The following is an 18,433-nucleotide window of genomic DNA, read 5'->3' as shown; positions in this document are numbered from 1 at the left end:
ACTGCACAGCAAACACAAATGTTTTACAGAAAACATTTAAATGTCGGGTTATATAAAGGGTATAAAAACGTTTTAATAACATACCAAAATCATTTTTGAAAACTTGGTACAAATCATTCTAAACAGAATGTTATTTTGGGGTTGAAAAATATTTTGCAAAAAATGTTTGCCCAAAATATTTGCAATAACGTTCTTTTAAGAAATGTTTTAAAAAAATGTTTTCACGACCTTTATATAACCCGACATTTAAATGTTATTAAAACGTTTTGTAAAAAACATTTTAAGAACATTTCTGTGTTTGCTGGGTGCAAATATTTTGACATAATGTTATTCAAGTGTTGACAAAATATTTGGCCAAAAATGTTTGCAAAAATAGTTTACAATGACATTTCGAAAACATTTTTAAAATATTGTTGTAGTGTGTTTTCATACAAAACGTTTTAAAACGATTTCATGACCTTTATATAACCCGACATTTTAATGTTATTAAAACGTTTTTACCTAAACCAAAACCCAAAATATAACTTATTTAAAACGTTTTAAAAACGTTTTTGTGTTTGCTGGGTACTCACAACCAGCCTTGGTTCTTGATTTTCGCAACGCTAGGGGAACACTTTTAAATGGTTCAAGCAAAAATACTCATAATTACATCTAGTTTTGGTTCTTGATTGGTACAAGCATAAGTGAACAAGTTTTCAAAGTTTACTGAAAACTACTCATAGTCACAAGCCTCGGTTCTTGATTGGTTTAAGCCAAAGTGAACACTTCTTTAAAGATTCACTCAAAACTTCTCAAAATCACAACCAGCATTGGCTGTACAAGCACAAGTAAACAAGTTTTCAAAATTTACTTGCAGCTGCTCATAATCACAACCAGCCTTGGTTCTTGATTGGTGCGAGCCGAAGTGAACACTTTTTAATGGTTCAATCAAAACTACTCATAATCACATCTAGTTTTGGTTCTTGATTGGCACAAACATAAGTGAACAAGTTTCATTGGGTTACTCAAAACTACTTATAATCACAACCAGGCTTGATTCTTGATTGGTGGAAGCCTAAGTGAACACTTATGTAAAGTTTGATTAATCAAAACTACTCAGTCACAAGCTTTGGTTTATGATTGGTACCAAATGAACAAGTTTCCAAGGTTTAATCAAAACTACCCATAATCACATTCAGCCTTGGTTCTAGATTGGTGCAAGCCTAAGTGAACACATTTTTTTATAGATTCACTCAAGCTTTAACAAGCTCTGATTGGTACAAGCATAAGTGAACAAGGTTTCCAAGTTCACTCATTATTACGCTTTGAGAATCTTCCATCCTATACTTTACACACATTTTTCAAAACCAATTATTCTGGATATCTGGCACCCGCTAGAGTCACAAACTGAAATTGGTGCCCAATTTCACCCGATATCGTAGGTCTCTGCATCAGCTTACAGTCCACGATCACCGTACATGTAGCGTGTAGATATCGTAACACTGTTTAACAACCCACTTTAAATGGTTACAAAATGTAATGGAGAAAAGCACATTTTTGACCAAATATTACAAATAGACCAAAAATCACAATTTTGACCAAAATTAGATTCTCAAAGCATAATAATGATAAAATCGAATGGATCCTTTCACGATACTCAAAGATATTGGTCTCGCTGTGAGTTTAAGAGATATCTTTAACTCACAGCTAGACCAATATCTTTGTGTATCATGCTCAATCCATCCAATTTTATATCAAAACTGCACACTAAGATTCCTATGGCTAGTTATTGGGTGCTACTATAGCAGTGCCTTGCCAAGGCAACACCACGCTGGAGTTGCTCTGGTGGTACTTCAGAGCTACTCTGGTGCTACTTTACAATGAGGTCGCTCATGGCCAATTAGCTGCACAGCTCCTCTGCTATGCCGTAGCTCATGGTAGACAAGCCGCAGAGTAGCTCTGAAGTACCCCAGCACTATTCTAGCTTGGAGTAGCCATGCAGGTACTCTGCTATAGAAGTATCCATTAACTGGCCATAATGATCTTGGTATGTATACATAATCACAAGCTTTGGTTCTTGATTATGGTTATTTGGTTCTTGATTGGTACAAACCTAAGAGAAATTTTTTTTGAGATATTCACTCAAAACTATTCATAATCACAACCAGCTTTGTTTTTTGATTGGTAAGTGAACAACAAGTGTTCATGGTTTACTTAAAACTGCTGCAGGATATGGTGCCCAAACATTATAGGCCCAAGGTGAACTCATTATTGAGTTACATAGAGGTTTGTACAGTACTTATTAGGTGCTGGAGTTGTAAGACTGAACAAAGTTAAAAAAAATGCATTGAACTCTCTCACGCAGCTATACATCTCCTGTTTAGGAGCCATCTGAAACACCACTGCCTCCATGAATTGCCACACTGCCTGGCAATGACTTTGATATTTCAATCCCAGGACGTAGTGAGTCTTAAAACAAACGTCTATCGCCTTCAATACAGGTGGAGTGGACATGGCCCTGCGTTCAATTATCACAAAGACCTGTCTAGGTGTCAGTCTGTTTCCCAGTAACAAGACATAGGGCTGTGGCTTCTCTGTTGCACTAATTGCACTCAAATGTGTCAATGTTGCAATTTTCCTGCAGAGGAAATAAAATAACACATTATTGTATTAAGGAATTTCAGAATAGGGTTCCCACAGCTTTCTACATTCTCTGGATTTTCCAGGACTTAACTTCATTGACCTAAATTTAAAAAAATTCAGATCAACACTTAATAAAAAACAAATTTGAAATTGGCATATCAAACTTTTTGCTAAATCTCTGGCATTTGTTAACTCATTTGAATACAAAATTCTGATATTTACTGGAATTTGGTCATCAATATTCAAGACTCTTGAATTTTCCTTGACCAAATAATGAAAACACCTCGGCCACCCGATGCACGCTACCGACGAGGAAAGCTAACCGGTTAGCTTTTCGCTCCCTATTCATGAGCGAGGATCATGACGTCATCACATGTGCACGCATGCGCAGATGTCATTTTCCAGTGAGACATAGTGAGATACAGTACGGTTAGGGCTATTGCTCTACACATGTGTATTAAAATAACCCTAACCGCATAAATATGTGTCTTTGTCCGAGTACGTCAAAACCGATTGGCATTGCAAACTCGGATGTAAACAACACCATAGCAACGCTAGGACAGACCACTCTCTGCGGAGGTAAATTGGTTCTATTTAGACAAATTAATAAAACCTTATTTAAAAAATCAGCAACCCTATCAGTACATGTAGTAAAAATAAGATGTTTTTTGTCTTTACTGCAGCACTTACACTTACACTAGCTCTTTTGGTCTGTAAATGAAGCAAGTGATGCTGCATAGCCGCACCTTCCTTTCCCACCTTTAGACCTTCCTTTCATGATTAAAGGTAACAACTGCAGAGCAGTGTTTACTTGCTCATCTGAAATGAAAATTATTAATGGTAACAAATCTTTTGTTGAGGCATATGTAACAATGTAATTAGGCTACACTGAAGCATTTAGATTGATAATAAAAGCTAATGCTACGAGGGGCGGTCAATAAGTTCGTAGAACAAGGTACTAGCCAAATCCTTTCTATCTCTCTCTTGAGCATGGTCACTACATACCGTAATGTACCCGTCGCAATTTTTCTTGAAACCTTTTATGTCAACAAAATGGAAGTCTTCCGATAGCTCCTTGAGCCACTCTTCAGTGAAGGCTCACTAGCATTGATCACCACCAAACCTGATATTATGAAGGTAGGACTTAAAATTCTAAAATAGGTTTCACTAACTGGAGGTCATGTCTGAACCACAATATATGGTTACTTTAAATAACTGGCCCCTCTGTCGTGAATGGCAGCTTGACAAACTAAGAATAGTGTACAGGACACAATCCGAGAACAGCCACATTCCTACCATCAACCTCCTCCACATGATTGCTTGCCTCAATTTTGCTATCAAAATTTGTATAATATATGCCTATGATTGTACTTTCATTTGGCAAATGATCCGTCATCTAGACTATCCTTGGATGTCAGAAACAGCGATGAAGATCTTGCACTACGGTGACCGAGGGATGATCTTCTGAGGGGTGTAAGATCCAGGTGCTTCCACTAAATTCACTCATAATTCCAGTGATTAATGTATGCCTTATCACCTTTAGCCACATATAGATTAAATTTGCCTTGGTCCTCATTCTAAATGTATAGAAGGTGTGGACCTGAATACTATTATGTCAACTGGTATCAATTTTGTACATGAAGATTCCGGGACCCCATCTAGAAGACACCCTGGAATACCCAAATGTTAATGGATTAATATTGAAAGCACATTCATCAGAGTTGTCATATTTTGTGGCTATCTCATCTTTCTTATTTGGCTCTTTATTCATTATCAATGCCACTGTACCAGCACGTATATCACTAGTGGTGACGTCAGCAAGTCTTTTGGACCTTGGATGATCTTCAAGAACGCTCACTCCATTCTTGAACTCTAAAAACCATTTCGTTGCTGTTGAATACCAAGTACTTCATTACCATTTACAATAACTGTACATTGTTAAAGTTCATTTGAGTTTTCACCACCGTCGGGAGAAATTTCCGTGATGACCCTGTATTCACTTCTGGTAGTACCCGGGAATTCATGGAGGTAGGCTTCCTCTGAACAGCGTCCTGCCCGTATACAGTGATGCAAAAATATAATATCTTTGCAGTAATGTTTTGAAGGAACAAGCTTTCAAATGAGACCAAATGCAATACCGTGCGACAAAGTAGCATACCGAGTTCTACAAACTTTTGACCGGCCTCGTATATTATACCACATTAAAACATTCTGCAACAGTTATTGTTATCCCTAGCTAGAGTAAACATACAATCATATTCACATGCATGTAGATTAAAATGATGCCCAATACAACACAATATTGATGTTGCTGTCAAGAATTAAGTTACAGTACATTCAAGAAAATAGAGGTACTGGCCTATATTTATAGAATGACTTGGCCTATTTTATAGACAAGATGTGTGCTCTTCACAAAATCGAGCACTCTCTATATTTCCTTGAAATCACTATTTTTCACATCATTGTAATGTACATAAAATAACAATATAAACGCCAGAAACATGAGTCTACAATTTGTGCTGTAGATTTGACAAAATCTGAATAAGTTTGCTTTTCTGTTGCTTCATCAGATTCAAATGCAGGCATCATAATACACATGTACGTACTAAGTATGTTTGCAAAATTCACGTTTGCAAAATGCATGTACGCTCATTAAGCATGCACACCAGGGCTCAAAAAAAGGAAGCAAAATTCAAGCATGCTAAAGTAATTCCACAACTTTCTATAGATTCTTACATTGTACGAGCATATGTAGGGCCTACCAAAAGGAAAAATTTCCCTCTCTAAATTCCAAGATTTCCTCCAAATATCAAGATTTCCTGGGAGCATCCAAAATTCCCCACTTTTTTAAGCCATGGCAAAGACATGCCTAAATTAATAACATTTACATGTACAGGGGCATTTATAGGAAAAATGGGGAATTTGGAGAAAAGTTAGAGAAATCTTGGAAATTGGAGGGAATTTTGCCTTTTTGTACATGAAAATTTGGCTTGCTGGAATCTGGAATTCTTGCTGGAATCTTGCTTGAAATTACCTTTTTGGAGTCCTGATAGGGGGCAACATTAAATGTTGGCAACAATCTTACACTTCAGTCATCTTATATACTCCTGAGTCCTGACAAAATCTCATTAAGGGGGTACTACACCCCTGCCAAATTTTGTGCCTATTTTTGCATTTTTCTCAAAAATTATAGCGCATTGGTGACAAGTAAGATATGTATATTATAGGGGCAAGGACTACAACTACTACACTGGAAATTTTATTTCAGCACAGACAACTGTTGTGGGGTTACAGTCAAAATGAGGGAAAACCAGTATTTGATCAATAAATAAATAAATAAATAAACTACTTGCCTTGAGTTGCTGAATTTTCAGTGCAGTAGTAATGCAAAAATAGGCACTTAATTGGTCAGGGGTGTAGTACCCCCTTAAAGGGCAATTGAAAAATCCCCAAAAGCATGTTACATACCCCTTCATATTCTCCAGAGGTAATAATGTTTAATGAGGTTAAACGTAGGTCAACATTTCTGAAAAATGTCGGTACGGTATATTGTTAGGTTTTCGTCTGGATCTAGACAAAACCCTATTGAAACTATAGAACATCTCCAGTGTACGCTCAAAGTATAGTTTTTAGTGCAATGTGTATAGGCAAAGTTAGGCAAATTTAATTCTAGGCTATGAATACCTGTTGATGCATGACCCGTCTTCACTCAGTGTAATGCACCTGTTTTTTTTATTTTAGTTCAATTATATTCATGAAATTGCAAAACAATATATTTTTCTGCTTATGATAAAGACTAATGTTGTTTTATCATTTTGTTAATTATGGAGACAAACCAAGTTTTTTTTTCCCAGACAACCCTCTGATGAGCTCCTTTAAAAATGTACTAGAAAAGCTTACCTTTCGTTAGTTTTCCTAAATCATCTTTATCAACCCAATCAACAGTCCATTCAGGCTCTTTGGTGTTCAAGTATCTCAAATAAACACCAGACACCTCGGGCCAATGCTTTACTTGTCTTCTCAGGGTACATTATTGTGAATTCCTGCTCAATCTGCAAACCAAAATATAACATGCATCATTATTTATTTATATTTTCTGTCTGTAAATAGGCAAATAAACAATTATTTTGGTTGTCAGACCTCGCCCGATCGAACCCTCTCCCGCCAATGAGGATGTCTTCAAATTTTAAAAGGTCCAAGGAAGCAGGGGAAACCAAAGAAGATGTAGAAGAAACAAGTAAAGGAGGCGAGGAAGAAGGTTGATTAGAGGAGGGATGCGGTCAAAGGCTGGAGTTAGGACGATTGTGAATGGTGATGTGAGTGAATCTGGCCAACCCTGTCTGGTGACAAACCCTGATCAAAACAGGATTACTACATGCACATGCATCCTGTCACTGTCAGGTAAAAGGCCAGTTATGCCTGCCCGTGGAATGCAACATTTAAGGGGTACTACACCCCTGGCCATTTTGTGCCTATGTTTGCACTTTTCTCAAAAGTTATAGAGCATTGATGACAAGCAAGATATGTATATTATAGGGGCAAGGACTACAACTACTGCACTGGAAATTTTTTATTTCAGCACAGACAACAGTTGTGGAGTTACAGTCAAAATTGAGGGAAAACCAATATTTGATTAATAAATCAATAACTACTTGCCTTGAGTTGCTGAATTTTCAGTGCAGTAGTTGTAGTCCTTGCCCATAGTATAATATACATATCTTACTTGTCACCAATGCGCTGTAATTTTTGAGAAAAATGCAAAAATAGGCAGAAAATTGACCAAGTGTGTAGTACCCCCTTAAGACTTTTCATACAATAAAAGTCAGCAATAAAAATGCTGTTTTCCTTTCACATGTCATGATTGGCATCACTTACACATTCTTCTGTTGAATTCTACCATTACTACTACCATATTTGTTTTAAAATTGAATTGAATAAAATAATCTAAAACAGGCCCTGTAAATTATACCTAATTATAAATACCTATTTTAAATATTGATACTCTTGCCCTGCAGTTGTGCTAAGTAATATAAAAACATGTGAAGTGGTCTATATAGAGTACATAGTACATACCATTCCAATACTCAGAATTCTTGGAAACTGAGTTAATATTTCTGTCAAAGATGAGCTTTTCATATAGTTTTGTTGAGCTTTAGCCATTCTATTTTTCCTGAATTTCGTCACTTCTGATGTATCTTCTCCAGTGTCATTCTCAGGTTTCTTTTCTGTTGTATCTGAAAGACACAGAGGTAATATACAATTGATATTAGTTTATTCAGGGCTGTCAACATTTTGGAATTGCTTGGCGTGAGACAGAGGCGTACCGGGATTTGCCGACTTCAATGTTCATTTTGACCCATGATTATGTGAGGAATAATAACAACTTATTCTGGCGATGCGTGAGATTGTATTCAATTTTCAGCTTTTTACGTGAGATTTACTTTTAGGCGTGCGATTATACTACCTTGGCGTGAGACCGTGAGAAAGTGACCCAATGCGTGTGACTCACGCCCAATGCGTGAGAGTTGACAGCCCTGGTTTATTCAATTGTTTGTTTACACAGTTGGTTCATCCAGACCCAACCAGTGAATGCAAAATGCACAAGCACAAGTTCACGAGTCTTACAATAATTCTGAACAAACCCTGATCACACATAATAATAATAATAAAAGACATTTATTAAAAGCGCACTAATGCATGCAAAGGCGGCCTCTAGGCGCTATAAAACAGGTTTTTAAAACAACAGCGAAATTCAAATTACAAATAAATTCTATAACAGTATAATACAAAAGTAATTAACTACAATAGATAAAATCATACAACATGCCACATATAACCAAGGCAGTAATATAGCATCAAAACATTGCTTAAAAAAGTTATACCATAGAATAATATTTTTTATACAATTGCATTCAAAAACATACATAAGGCAAGCATATATAATATATTATAATAACAATTAAAAATACTACTGGCAATTGTTATGCGAGGAACGTTCACGTTGTCATGACGCATGCAAAAACCCATCCGGGAGGAACAAAACAAAACCACTGGGCGATGCATGCATTAGAAAAAGCGAAACGTAAAAACATTAATAAAATGCAATGCACCAAAACTTAACTGGTCCCCCGCATGGGTGCCTGCAACAATTAGCCAAATAAATTGTTTCCGAGTAGAAAAAAGGAACAACAAATCAATGCCAAGGAGCAGACACCACGGACAAGGGAACAGAAGCATAATAAAAACAAAGCTATTGCTGATAACTTGAACAGAAACAATTGAGAAACAATCCGAAAGCTGCATAACACACGATCTTCATGCAGAACAAGAAACAATTACATAAAATATTGCTCAAACAAATATGTTTTTAGAACTGATTTAAATTGTCCAATGGTATTCTGATGCCTGATACTCGTAGGAAGCTCATTCCACAATGCAGGAGCGTACGCAGCAAAAGCTCTTGCGCCATTAAGTGAGACTCAGCGGCATTCGAGACGGTTGCTTCAGAAGGTTTTGAGATGCTGAGCGAAGAGCATGCGCAAGCTCGTACCGATTGATCAGTTCCTTCAAGTATGGTGGGGCAAGATCGTGGGGACACTTAAAAGTCAGAAGTAAGACCTTGTACTGAACTCGTTTACAAACTGGCAGCCAGTGTAGTTCAAGGAGAACTGGGGTGATGTGCTGGCACCGCTTAGTACGCAAAACAAGTCTGGCAGCGGCATTCTGGAGTCTTTGAAGGCGATGCAATTGTTTTGTGGGTATTCCAGCAAGTAAGCTGTTGCATGAGTCAATACGAGATGTTATGTATGCATGCACTAGCCTTTCGGTAGATGAGCGGTCCAAAAACCTCCTGATCTTGCCCAGTTTATATAGATGCATGCCCACCCTGCACAAAGGATATTGGAATTATGAGATTCCATCGTGATATGTTCGTCGAACACTACTCCAAGGTTGCGAGCCTGCGAACATGGGGTAACAACGGAATCGGTGATAATTACTGGATCGATGTTACTGGTGTCCTTAAAGCGCGAGGTTAGGTGCAGTACCTCAGTCTTAGAGTCATTAAATTGTAACTTGTTAGTGACAGCCCAGGCTTTTATGTCTTTCACGCACTGTTCAACTTAAGTGAATGGCGGAGTCTTTGTCATCTGGATGGAAAAGAAGGTAAACCTGGGTGTCATCCGCATACATGATATGGCTGATGTTGTGGCTCTTTATGATGTCACTGAGTGGGGCACTATAGAATGTGAAAAGTGGAGCTCCTGCAACCGAACCCTGAGGCACACCGTACACAAGATTTCGAGGATGCGATTCAGAATCACCAATGATAACTGTTTGAGTTTGACTATCCAAATAAGAACGAAACCAGGAATGAACTGCACCGCAGATACCATAGCGCTCTTGAAGTCTGTCAAGGAGAATGGTGTGGTCTATGGTGTCAAAAGCAGCGCTTATTAGGTCCAGTAGGATCAGCGCTGCTTCCTGATGTTTGTCAAGTCCTTGCAAGATGTCGTTTTGAACATGTAGTAATGTGGTTTGATTTCTTCAGCAACAGAGACGCTCTTGCCGTTTTAAAACTCGAAGGCACAGTTCCTAGTGACAGCGACTGGTTGATTATTTTGGTGACTACAGGGAGAAGACTCTCCACGCATTTTTTGAAGAGATCAGTTGGGATAGGATCAAGCTTTTCGTGGGAGAATCCATAATGATCTTGTGGATGTCATCACTTGAGAGTTCACGAAAAGTTTCAAATGAGCTAACAAAGGAGCCTCCAGTTGCAGAAGATGTCTTGCAAATTGGGTTGATCAACCAAGTCCAAGTCATTGCGGATCTTCTGGATTTTTTCATCGAAGTATGTAGCAAATTTCTCTGCAAGCTCATCTTCAGAATTGTGATTGGGAAGGGCTAGCTAGTTCGGCAGCGGGATTACATAACTTGTCAACAACGCGAAACAACTCCTTGCTGTCACAATCCTCCATCTTGATCGGTGATGGTTACGCTTTGCCGTCTCAAGCATAGTCTTGTAGCTTTTGCTATGATCGGCATCAATTTGCTTGTCTATTTCAAGTTTGGATTTGGTGTACTTTCTTTCCGCCTGACGCTTCTTCTGCTTTGCCAATCGAAGTTCGTTGGTGTACCAGGGACAGTGCGGTCTGACAATTACAGACTTCTCAACAAGCGGAGCGTGCTTATTGAGGAGCATGCCCATTACGTTTCATATTGGTTAACCAGTTCTTCCAGATCAGATGCAGGATTAGTATAGAGTGACGATGACTCAATATCACGCATGAATTCAGTTGTGTCTATGTCTCTGATTTTGCAATATTTCATAGTCTTTCTGAGGTAGCAGCCAACAGGATAATGATCAGAGAATATCTCTGGAATTATTTCAACTACACCTGTGATGACATTAGATATGTCACGACTGATTATCAAATCTAAGGTATGTCCTGATTTATGCGTCGCGCCATTGACATGCTGTTGCAAACCAACCGCGTCCAACAGATCTAGGAAGGCTCTGGTAAATCGGTCGTCTGCGTCGTTAACGTGGCTGTTGAAGTCCCCTAGGAGAATTATCTCGACAGGTATGGCTGAAATGGTCTCAAGGAATGTCCCAAACTCCTCAAGAAACATAGACTCAGTAAGTTTATTTTCCGAGGAGGGTGATGGGCGATATATATTAAACACCCTGACAGAAGCAGATTCTTGGGAGATTGTCACATCCATACATATTCGAAACTCGGGTACACTGCAACCTTATTGATACAGGATGGTATCCTTTTTTGAGGATGAAACAAATTCCACCACCTCTTCCGGATTTTCTAGGCGAATGCCGAATGGAAATAGTCAAGTTAGGCAAGGTGTAACATATGTTATAGGTAACATAGGTACCCATGATTGTTTCCAAAATTGCTGTCAACTGTCAGCATGCTCCATGAAATTCTTTATAAAGGGGTATTTTACTAAAATACACAAATGTGGTGATGACCACATTGTTTCAAACATTTTTGTTTATAATATCTGAAGAAAATATTTGACTGGGATAATAAGAAAATATGGGCTTTACCAAATTCGTCCTTTTGATGGTGAAAAGTCGGGGATGATGCTGTCCATCAGGTCATACACTTTTAATTAAATAAATAGGTTAAGAAATAACCATCGGCCACTGTCCTCCAAAATACAACAACAACAACAAAATGTTAATGTTATTTTTTTAAATGCAGAAAAGTCTGACCTGCAGATACTTGACTAGACAATGCAAATAGTCTATCCATATATTATTGATAAAACTATTACACAGGAGAATATCCCTAGGCAACCACGTTCAGAATTAAGGGGAGTATAGGGTCTATGTAAGGTTCATTATGCTCTTTGTTCTCCCCATCTTGAAATTTCCCATGTTTATATACAGTGTAATGGGCTTTAAAGCTGAGTCTTAGTCGTGGGAGTGGTCTAGTTCGTAGACACATAATCTGATTGGACAATCGCATGATTTCGGGCGTCGTCTATCAGGCCGTAGACGTCATCGTGGACGTCATCGTAATGCTTGTAGAGATCCACGTAGTATCGCGTTGTATGTGTAATCTAGTGCGGGATACGCGAACACGCTAGCAGTATGCGCAACAGAATATGTGAAGTTGTAAACAAGTTTTGTTCATTTTATAATAAGGGGAGTTTTAATTACGGTAACTTTGTTTTTGCTTAAAAAACAATTTACACTTATTAAAATAATATTTAACTGACTAAGAGAATAAACAATAGGAATTTTTGTTTTTACTATCCTCTACCTATGATAGACGACAGGCAGGTCAAAATATTGGACCTGCCTGTCATCTATCACACGGTATTATAGTAAAAACAAAAATTCCTATCGTTTATTCTCTAAATGAGGCTTCATTGGAGTGGTGTTTATCTAATTGCAAGGCTTACTTTTTTACCATTCTTGCAAGTCAATCCTGGCATATTTCAACTGTATGTGCTTCAATTCTTCCTCTCCCTGGCCAGCAACTTGAACCTTGACAAAACCATGCTTCCTAAAATGAATAGAAATTTTATACTAGCATTACTTAATATGAGTATAACGCTTAAAGTATTTTGCAAGATTGACTTTTGCTGTACTATAGTAGTAGAAGAGTTTGCTGTAGCATAGTGATTGCGTAATGCGTGGTGTACGCACAGCATGCCTAAACCCTGCAAAACAGCAAAAGGCATTCTTGCAAAATACTGTACACCGTTATGCATGTAGCATTGTAAGACCAGCCGTTTTAAGAGGAAGATTAAAATCCCATGTAGGGATGCAATGAAAATCATGAAGACAAACCCATTTTGTAGTTCTAGAAAACAGCTAATCTGTGTGCCCATAGACACTGAAATACCTTTCAACTTTTGGACTTGACACTGGGTTAGAGTGACATGTACTGTGGGACTTGCCTTGACATCAGGTGCAATTTTGATACACATCTAGATCTCCCATCATGACAAAGAAAGCCAACCAAAGGCTTTTTATGTTGAGATCACTTAAAAAAATTTGGCTTTGACCTTTTGACAGTCTTCAAAAGTTATGTTAGACCAGTTGTTGAATATGGAGATGCAGTGTGGCATTCTGGTTTATCTATAAAGCAAACATATGAGCTGGAAAGAATTCAAAAGAGAGCTTGTAAGACCATAGTGGGCTTCAATAATTACAAATCATATTCTGATGCATTAAATACATGTGGGCTTAATTCTTTGCAAGAAAGAAGGGAGGATCACTGCCTTAAATTTGCCAAAAGCCTTGGTGACAATGAAAGAACAAATCATTTATTGCCGCCCACCAGATTCGCCATCCATGGTAGAAACTTGTCACCCATTTCCACCCCCCAAAAAAAACCAAAAAAAACTATCAGCTTTATTTCAGAGTAAAAATAAACAACAATTTAGAAATGGGTAATGGTTTCAGAACTTGACCAATAACTGTCAAATCAGCCCTATTTCAGGGTTGAAAAATCCTTAGAAATGGGTAAGGGTTTCGGAGCTTGGGCCGCACATCCCCGTCAGTTTGAAATTCATCAAGCAAAGTGGGTTAATGTTATACAGGGATTAAATGTTTAACACCTATATATTAAGACGTTTCACTATAACAAGTATAATGGTGAAAACAGGCCTGTAACCATGAAAGTTTTCCTTACTTCCATTAGGGATCTCCCACTATTTATACTTGTTAAGAAGTTAAGGCTTCTTTTAAGGCTTGCCCTCCCCCCCCAATTAGTTTAAAGCCATATTATAACATTTCTATAAAAATAGATTAGTATTTATTTTCCACAAAATGTTAGCTTTTACGGTCAGAAACATGTATGTCCCCTTTTAATTTTGAGCCGAACAAGTGAGGTAAAGCAAAGAAAACTGGAATTTACTACTAGCGCCAATGCATGTTACTATATGGCGGTTGTAATATGGTACGATCCTCTGATGTGCGTGTATGTGTGTCCCGCACGCCGTGTACGTACTGTGTTATGAACATCACATATGTGTTCGACTAATATTTCCAACATAATAATAAAACAACGGTTCCTGCATTTTATTCAAAATTTCGGATTTTGACAAAACTAGTACAATCTTGATTTTTGCAGAGTCCCTTACCAAAGTGAACAGCTAATTAAGCCTTCATTAGGCTGTTACTTAGCAGTTGTAGTTTGAACAGCCAGTAGCTTAGCTTAGCTAGCTGTACCTAATCTGCACTAATTCGTCATTTTGAAGGCTGTACATGCTAAATAACAGCAACTATCTGAAGGCTAAATTACCTGTTCAATGAAGGCTTTCAAACAGCTATTTGAAGGCCTTCATTTGTGGTAAAGGGTATCTCTGTTTACTTAAGGGTAGACAGGGTATATTGTTGGTCGAAGCAGCCAAAAAAATCGATTTTTATTGTCTAAATCAATATATTAGTGAAAAATAACACTTTGATGTTTTGCAAAAGTTCATTCTACAAATCATATACTTTGAAAACTTGCTTAATTTATTGTTGTTAATGAGTTATGTTTATTTTACAAAAGTGTTGTTGTTTTAGCCCTCTTTACAACATAACTCAAGAACCACAGGACCTATAAAAGCATTTCTGTGATATTTGAATTCTTCTACACGCTCGCAAGGAAATGAGCAATGCAATTTTTGCCGAAACTCACTACCATTCGCAAGATGTTGTGAACTACCAAATCGCAACACTTTAAAATTGTGTATTACCTTAAGTACATTACAACCGTGTAAAAACCAGAATTTAACATTTTTTGAGGGCGTTATCCTCAGCAAATGTTATAATACAGGGTGTCAAAAAAAAAAAAGAGGCCCCTCATTGCGCCCTCTTATTCTCCTATTTCTGAAAACTTAATCAAATATATTTTGGTATGTAAAAAAACCTTGAGTCGCTAGCTTTAATAAACCAAAACAATTTTATCAATCGGTTCACAACTTTTGAAGATATCAAAACAAAAATCTGCACATACATCCAAGCATAAGCTAAGTGTCAACACGCTGGCGACCCACAAAAAGTAAAGAAAAAGTATGCCAACTGACCGACCGACCTTACTTCAAAAGACTGCTTGCACATAGAGCAGGGCTTTCTTTTTCGTTTGACACCTAATAATATATACTTACATAACCTGTACATCCGGCCGGATCCTTAAGAAAGGGAAAGGCCCTTACAACAGCTTGAGCCATTGCATCCTTGATAATTGAGCCTGGACTGCAAAAGAATTACAATATGTAATTATATAGTGGATGTATTTTGTTTCCACAGAAAGTGTTGAGTATTATTATAGGTATCATTTTCTGCAAATTTCATCTCACCATGACCCCTCATTTTACTGCCATTTTAGGCAAAATTGAGTTGTGGGGCGCTTTCCAAAAAGGTTGCACTTCAAATATTTCCTAAAAATCAGACTGTAATTATAACGATGTGCCGCTTTAATACTACATGCATGCTTTAAAGTTTACAATGAAACACACACAACTATTATAATAAGGTCCATGCTGACCCTTGTATGCATGAGAGCATTTTGTGAAACTTAGAACTTGCCTTCAAAATTTAGCACTTTTTCAGATTTCTCCCAAAAATGATTAGTACCCATCAATTGTTTTTGAAATGATCTAAAACTACATGTATAACCTAATATGACCCATAATATAGCCCACCTCTACTATAAATAGCTTCTTTGCAGGGTCATATTTCTTTGCACATAAAGCCTGAGATATCTTTTTATTAATTTGTATGCTATAATTTTCTGAACATATATAATATACCATTCATAAAAAGATGAAATGTTGCTTACCTATTACCCATACAGTGAAATTAAATGATGTACCAGAATGTTGTTTACAGTGTTATAGTTTCATTGTTGGTGAAGAGATGCTTCTTTATGTTGCCATTTTCGAGTAGTTTTCGGCCTTCTGTTGAGGTGTTCAAAATACTCCCAACATCCTGTGAAAGGAATTTTGAAAAGACAAAAATTACATAAATTTGCAATTCAGTGCAGTCATGTCTGGAACGTACCAATTTCATCCTGTGCACTTTCTGTGTACATGTACTGCTGTCCGTCACCAAACAACAAGCGCCATATGCCCAAGATGCGCACATTGATGCACCTAGTGTATTTCACTGCAATTGCTACGCAATGTGTCCCAGATTAGACTGAAGACATAGTAAGAACATTTTTCACCAGCTGCAATAAAATATATCTTATGATCATCATAATTTTTTTCTCTCCATATTCCCCATTCCACACCTGCATACTCAGTTTGATACAGCAGTTCCATCTCCTATGCTAAATTACGTCATATTTCGCATTAGGCTCCAAAACTGCAAAATATTTATCTAAATTTTGTTTTGAACTCACAATTCAAAAACGGAATGTCATATGAACTTCATATTGCACACAATATGGGAGTATACCATATGCTTTGGAATCTTAATAATATTGTTGATAAAGGAATTGGCTTTTTTTAGGGAGTGGTCAGTGAACCATCCCATAACCTAAACTACACAAATTTCATGATTAGTTGTCTAAGCTGTCATGCGCAAAGTAAGTTTTTTGTGCTACATCTCAAAAACAGGAAATCATATCAAACTGTTGTTACTCACAAGTTTTGGGTAGTTATTCTCCTTTTGAAATATGTTACAAAAAATTTTATGACAAAGAAATTTGTTTATTTAGGGAGTAGTTAATAAAAACATCCATAATGCGTTTTCTAACGATAGGCGTATAATAACACGCTCTTGCGCATTTCTTCTTATATATCATAATTATTTTAGCACGAATGGCTGATACAAATATTGGGTTGTTCTAATTCAACACCTAATTATTGTTGAAAACAAATAATATACTGGGGTAACAAAGTTAGGAATTTGTCATAAATTATTCATTACATAATTATGTATTAGTTATCTTCAGTAGACAGCATGGTTCAATGCGTACACGTAACCGCTTGATAAGAACTTGAACTGTTAAACAGTTGAACTGTGCACATTATACGTTGGCGCTAATTTTTAATACAGGGGTAACCTGCCCATAGCAATATACAGGGGTCAACGACCTTTGTATCACATGTAAGTCAATGGAAGCGTCTCTACACATTTTCAAATGGGTACCACGCACAAGTGAAATAAGGTTGCGAGTTCAAATTTGGACAGATGCTGTTATTTATCAGTAACTTTGATTTGATAATAAGAAATGATACAATTTTAGTAGGGGGGATACGTTACAGCTATTAGGCTGAACAGCGCCCTCACATCCTAAATTGGCTCTTAAACTTGCATCAAAACATACGATTTGTGTAAAAATTGCATAAATATATCCAGAGGCCGAAAATCATGTATTTAAATAATCATTAGAATCCAACAAACAGGCAAAGAAAACGCCCATAATTGTCCAAATAGTGAAAAATAGGGGGCTCCCAAGAAATCCCCCTTATGCGTAGTTTTTTGGGCTGGCACTGTCTCATTTTTTCAACCGATTTTTTTAAAGGTGTCAAAATGCTCAGGAGGATTAGCTGCTTCAATTCAACACTCCTACTCTCATCTCCAGAGTGCACAGTTCTTTGCAGTAGCTGGTCATATACATGATTGATTGAGTATGTCCCTTCATCGCGGTTGAAGAAACTGTGTATTGTGTGGTCGCATCGCTGTCTGGATGTTGTGTTTCTTAAACACTCGCTGCAGTCTCTCAGACACACCTTGGACATACGGTATAACAACCAAAAAAGAATACAAAGGACAAGAACGCAGAAAAGAGTAAGGGCATGGTTGTTATACCGTATGTCCAAGGTGTGTCTGAGAGCTAAAACAGAACCTCGTGCACCCCAAAGACAAAATTGAAGCCACCAAAACTTGTGACTGTGTATATGAGATACTATGTAAAAACTGCAATAAGTCGTATATTGGAGAAACCGGCAGACCTTTCGGGGTAAGACTCAAAGAACACCTAAAGGAATCAGAAAAGTTAACAGGGAGGAAATTCACTCGCGCATGCGCAGTACGCAAGGAGTCGGTCGACGAAATTAATAAATCCGCCATCACAGACCATGTGTCACAAGGATCATGTTATTGATTGGGATGGAGCCAATTGTAATTGACAAAGACTCTTGCAAGCAAACTAGATGGATCAGAGAAGCCATGTGGATCAGGACACATACTCACTCAATCATGTATATGACCAGCACAGAGGAGTAAGATAAGACAGAGCGCGTACCACCCGTCAAAGTCCCCGTGTATTGTATGCTACCAGTTCTCGCATATTCATGAGGGCCGATTGTTCGATCGTGCTGTGTCTAACAATCACGC

The 18,433-nt window shown here is 37.5% G+C and overlaps 1 long non-coding RNA gene across 1 annotated transcript; it reads right to left on the bottom strand.

The window, feature by feature from the left end:
* Positions 1 to 1,713: 1,713 nt before the first annotated feature.
* LOC140137377 (uncharacterized) lies at positions 1,714 to 7,850 on the bottom strand. The gene is made up of 3 exons (XR_011856831.1): positions 7,696 to 7,850; positions 6,523 to 6,674; positions 1,714 to 2,617 (listed from the first exon to the last, which is right to left on the bottom strand). It is a non-coding gene; the product is annotated as an uncharacterized lncRNA (long non-coding RNA).
* Positions 7,851 to 18,433: the final 10,583 nt, after the last annotated feature.

Source organism: Amphiura filiformis, chromosome 2 (assembly GCF_039555335.1).
Source record: "Amphiura filiformis chromosome 2, Afil_fr2py, whole genome shotgun sequence".
Lineage (NCBI taxonomy): Eukaryota > Metazoa > Echinodermata > Ophiuroidea > Amphilepidida > Amphiuridae > Amphiura > Amphiura filiformis.
This window is presented reverse-complemented; position numbering and strand designations above follow the sequence as displayed.